The following is a 6,000-nucleotide window of genomic DNA, read 5'->3' on the forward strand; positions in this document are numbered from 1 at the left end:
TTTCATATATAAATAGAAGCCTTGGCATGTGAAGAAAATTATCCAAAGCTCAAAGAAAATACAAAGCTTTAGTATTGAAGCATAAGTGAAGATACAAAGTTTTTTGTGTAGAAGTGTGTGATCAGAAAATTAGAGTGTTGGGTAAATCCAGAAAAAGGGGAAAAATATATCGGGTAGGTATTATCTCTATAACTTCTAGGCGCTATAAAATAATAACATTTGAATAGGAGCGAGTCTCATTAGAAACACTATATTGTATCTCTTTTCCGTGTAAGAGAGTGGAGAAAATATTGTAATATTCTTAATATAGTGGAATATTTTTTGGAGTTTTTCCTATCGTTTTTTCACGTTAAATATTGTAATATTCTCAACTGAAATTCCAATATTACCCCTGCGTGAGTTAACTTACGCTAGTGTTAATTTTTGCGTGACTTAAGTCACACTGCGTGAGTTAACTCACGTTGCGTGATGTTTGAAAGGCAGGCATAACCTCATTTCCTCACTTCCCATCTAAAATCCTAAAATCTCTCTTAAATCACCAAAATCCGAAATTCCATCAACTTTAAATCAAACAACACTCCAATAACAAGTAAGTTTTCATAATCCAACACCATTAACCTTTTTATGTTGATATATTAGATTTTTTCTCTTATATTTGATTTGTTTAGTTTTAAGGTTTTGTTTAAATTTTGATTTATTTTGCAAGAAATGATACAATGTTACATGTAAATTACTTATATTGCTTAATTGTTTAGATGTTTGCATGTTTATGTTGTAGTTATGAGTTTTATGGTTTATGTATAATTTGCACTCCAAGTGTTTGATGAAATGTTTGAATGAGTTTTTCATTGATTGTTTAATTTTTTATGGTGTAGGTTTGAAACAATGATTGATTCGTTCAGTGTTTGCATACGCTTCAATGGTGGAAATCCTCAAATGTTCAAGGTTCGGTACATTAATGTCACGTTAAAATGTCTTAAGGATCAGCTGGATGAAATCAACCAACGACTCAACCCCGGAGACACAAGGAGGGTGGAATACATTTGGTATGAACGTTCAACGTTGGACGACGGGAGGATAACGTTCAATCGGCTAGAATTAAAGAACGACGATGATGTGAGGAGCATGTTCTCGATTTTTTAGCAGCACAACATGTTCCCATGGATGGATATGTTTGTCACATTGCTGAGATCGCCTGAAGATATTCTCAACAGTTTGGTTCCGCCTGAAGATTATGATTAGGTAGCATCATTATTATGTAGTGTCTTTATTTTGTTCGAATTTAAGTTTAATTCTTGTTTGTTTTCTGAAGATGTTGGTATTGAAGTGTCGTATACTTAGGGTAAATGTTTTCAAGTCTGTTTGAAAACCCAAAAGAATGAAGAGAACACAACATGTGTTTTGCAAAATCAGTTATATAGGTTTTCACATCGAATTTCTTCGTATAAGATGAGTGTCACGGATGGAAATGCACCTCTAAGGGGTTCTTTTTAATTGGATCGTGCTCCTCTGTCAATTGAAACTAGTCAGTTGGCAGGGCAGTAAGATTCATTTCAAAACAACCTCTTGGAATGCTTTCCTTTATATGACGACGGGAATACACTTCTAAGATGTTCTTTGAATAAGATCGTGCTCTTGTGTCAATTGAAACTTGTCAGTTGACAGGGTAGTAAGATTCAACTCAAAGCAACCTCTTGGAATGCATTCCTTTCTGTGATGACTCATCTTATATGAGGGAATTCGATGTGAAAACGTATATAGATGATTTTGAAGAATACATGTGTTGTTCTCTTCATTCTTTTGAGTTTTCAAACAGACTTGCAAATTTTTACACAAAGTATACGACACTTCAATTCCGACATTTTCGGCAAACTTTCAAGAATTAAATTTAAATCCAACATCATGATAATACCACATATATTTAAGGAGAATGTAATGTAATGTAATCGATTTTGTGTAAATGTGTCACTTTAATCAAATTTATTTATTTAATTCCTAATTTTTATTCGAATTCACGCTAGGTTTAATTATTTTTTATTCGAATTTATTTATTTAATACACAGCTTTTATTCAGATTCACTTTATTCGAATTTATTTATTCAATACGCAATCATAAAATAAATGCAAATATAAACAAAAATAATAGACATAAAATCTCATTTTAATAATATAATAGATACATATACAATGAGGTAAAACTAAATCAGGGGTAAAAATAAAACCAAAAGAAAACCAATCTCCGTGGAGTAAAACTAAATCCCCAAGAAGGTTGTCCCAGTTGTCCAACCTTCTTGGGGTAAAACTAATTCTGCTTCTTTTTACCCCAAGAAGACTTGTCACTAATCAACTCAAGTTCAAAGCAACCTCTTGAAATCTTCAAAGATGCCTCTTTCTATGAAAGGCCAAAGATGGAAAAACAACATTGTTGTTGTAGAAGGAAGAGGAGGAGAGTGAGGAGGGGAGAATCTGAGAAATGGTGAATGTTGGAAGGGTAATTATAGGTGGTTTAGGGTAACATAGGTTTTAACTACACTAAATGCAGTCAAAAAACGTGTAAAAATGTGTAAAAAAACGTGTAAAATCAATTAAGAAAAGTCAAGAACCGTCCAAAAAACGTGTTCTTGGTGCATGAATCACCGGCCAAGTTGCGTGAGTTAACTCACGCCACCGGCCAAAGGTGCATGACTTAACTCACGCATGGGCATTTTAGGAATTTCAATTGGGAATGAACAAAAACAGTTGGATAAAGAGCAGAATTCTTCATTTTTATCGCTACCGTTGCGCTACAAGATCCAATGTCTATTGGATTTTGAAATTTTAATTTACCCTCGTGTTAAGCTCGTTGAGCCCAACATAACTAACCATAAATAGTATATTGTCGTATATTTGAAATATTTAAAAAGTAATTTGTTTATTATTTTATTCTGATTGGTTTATTTAGTTTTATTTGAAAATTAAATTTATTGACTTATGTATTATGCATTAGAAGCTCAATTAGACCGAGAGTAAAAATGTGTTTGAGGAAATAAATATAGTTTAAATATATTAGAATTTGTGTAATCAAAGTCTTAAAATATATAAAGAAAAAATATTAACGTAAAATATTTTTTAATTATACTCTGGAATACTCCATCCGGTCCTATTTACAAGAGAAAATTGACTGTTTAGATACATTGAATAATGTATGTATTAAATCAAGAACCTAAATCAAATACATAAATTATTTAATGTATCTAAAAAATAAACTGTCTCTTGTAAAAAGGACAGAAACCGAAGAGAGTATTATTTAACATGACCCTAATACAAAATATGAAAATCAAATGATAAGATAAAGAGACAAATTCAATAGCCTTCACGTGGCCAAAGAGTGAAAATCAAAACAAATCATTGGCACATTGAAAGCGTGCCAAGCAAACAATAACTAGGAGGATCCACATCATCCAAAAAGGAGGGGATCAATTTTTTTTTGTTGACTTTATAATTAGGAGGATGATAAAGTTGATTTTAGGCTTAAATACTTTTTGGTCCCTTAAGTATTTAATTGATAAAGTTTTTTTTTTAGTCTTGTTTTGGTCTCTTTTGTTAGGTTTTCGTTAGGGTTTAAAAAAAAAGTTAACTCCTGGACACGTGTCACCTTGTCATTGGCTCTGAGGTTTTTTTTTTTCAAAAAAAAATCCCAGAGCCAATGACAAAGTGACACGTGTCCCAGAGTTAACATGTGTCACCTTGTCATTGGTTCTGGAAATTTTTTACAAAAAAAATAAAATATATATATTAAAAAAATATTTTTTTTTAAATTTTAAATTTATATTTTTTTTTTGTAAAAAAAACTCAGAGCCAATGACAAGGTGACACGTGTCCAGGAGTTAACTTTTTTTTAAACCCTAACGAAAATCTAACAGAAAGGATCAAAACGAGACTAAAAAAAAACTTAAAGTACTCAAACAATCTTTTTTTTAGTTAAGGGAACAAAACAATACCACTTAAATACTTAAGGCACCAAAAGAGCATTTAAGTCTTGATTTTAAAAAGGGTTTTTCTATCATGTGCAAATTTGCACATAATAAGAAGTTTAAATAAGTAATTTTGACTTGAAACTTGTGTTTTTTATATTAAATATTTAACTTTTAATAAATAATTGTTGATTTTCAACGAAAAGTTACTACTTTTAGTTGCCTTAACATGTGCAATATTACACATGTTAGACAAACCTTTTTAAAAATAGGATTATCAAAAGTTAACAATTAAAAAATAGGAGGATGAAAATTGCATTTAAACCAAAAAATTAATATGTTCAATGTAAAATATCTTTTTCTTAACTATACTCAAAGTATTAGTTAACATGACCTTGATAAAAAAATCGAATATCAAATGAAGATGATCAAGGCAAAGGGACTAATTCACTAGCCTTCACGTGGCTAAAGAGTGAAAATCGAAAGAACCACATTGAAAACGTGCTAAGCAAACAATAACACAGTTACGTACCACAGTATACACTGTAAAAGGAGGCAAAAACATCCACCATAAAAGATGCCTACTTAAAAGCTATTGACAGGTCACACCAGACCAGAACGGTTATAAGTGTTGTTCATCAATTCCGTCCAACAAGTTCCATATCAAGGGTCTCTTGATTATTTTTACATATTTAAATGTTAACTTTTAACATATTAAAAAAAAAAATCATGTTAGTGTTTTTAGAGTATTTGTTAAGGGTCCTCGTGAGCTTAACTCAGTTGTTATGGATAATGCATAAATTATATAAGGTTCAGGCTTTGAGCTCGGTCACCACAAAAAAATAGAGTATTTGTTAAGGATTCAAAAAAAGAAATAATGGATAAATTTATGTAAAAAAATTAGTTTTTATTGTTTTAATCTCTTAAGCTCAAATACGTATCATGCACCGAGACTTGCTTGAAGAGATACCGATATCCAATAAATATCCTGCAACGATACCTGCCTGATGACGTACTGATATCTAATACGTATATTGTATCGATACTTGCCTGATACGCTTCGATATGTATCAGGAGAGTATCCAGAGATTAAATTTTTATTTAAAAAAAAAAAAGAATTGTTTGATACTTTTCAAATAAAGTGAGGATACGCGAGGGATAGACAGTGGAAAACTGATATGTGTAATTGAATAAGTAATATTGTTCTCTTTTCATGATATATTTATATTGTTATCTTACATCCGTTTGTGTTTTTTGTTTGTTTGTTTGAGAACGCTGCTATTGTTGATTGTTGTGTGAAGACAATTTCATTGTTGTGCCTTATCGTTTTTCTATGTCGGTTTGGTCTAAGTTTTGCGCCATTTTTTTTTTGCTTTTGAGTTATAGTCCATAGTTTGCGTTTGAGTTTTAACATGTAGGTTAAATTTAATTTTTTTATTAAAGTATCTCCGTATCGGTGTCGTACCGTATTAGGTATCAGGGTTTCAATGGCTTTAATGCGTTCTTAAGAGCACTTGTTAGCATTTTTCAAAAATAAAAATTATGTATTGAAATTAATCTTTGTCAATAAATACTTATTATTTAAGAAATCTTTAAAAATAAGCTATTTTGAACAAGTTGTTTTTTGATAAGAGGTTGAAATAAGCTGTTTTGTATACATAAGCTGTTTTGGATAAGTTGTTTTTGAAAAAGATATCGTATTAAGCAGTTTTGAATAAGCTGTTTTTTTGAAAAGAGGTCATAATAAGTTGTTTTGTATAAATAAGTTGTTTTGAATAAGTTGTTTTTTAAAAAAAGATCGTAATAATTTGTTTTTCATAAGATAAGTTGTTTTTTAAAAAGAGGCCGTAATAAGTAGTTTTGTATAAATAAGTTGTTTTTAAAAAGTGATTGTAATAATTTTTTTTTTTTTTTTTTATAAATAAGTTGTTTTTTAAAAATAGATCGTAATAATTTATTTTTCATGAGATAAGTTGTTTTGAATAAATTAGAAGTTAAATTACGAAGTATAACAATGTATTGATTTTAAGAGGAAAAAGGGTAAAAT

Source organism: Medicago truncatula, chromosome 7, assembly GCF_003473485.1.
Source record: "Medicago truncatula cultivar Jemalong A17 chromosome 7, MtrunA17r5.0-ANR, whole genome shotgun sequence".
NCBI classification, from domain to species: Eukaryota; Viridiplantae; Streptophyta; class Magnoliopsida; order Fabales; family Fabaceae; genus Medicago; species Medicago truncatula.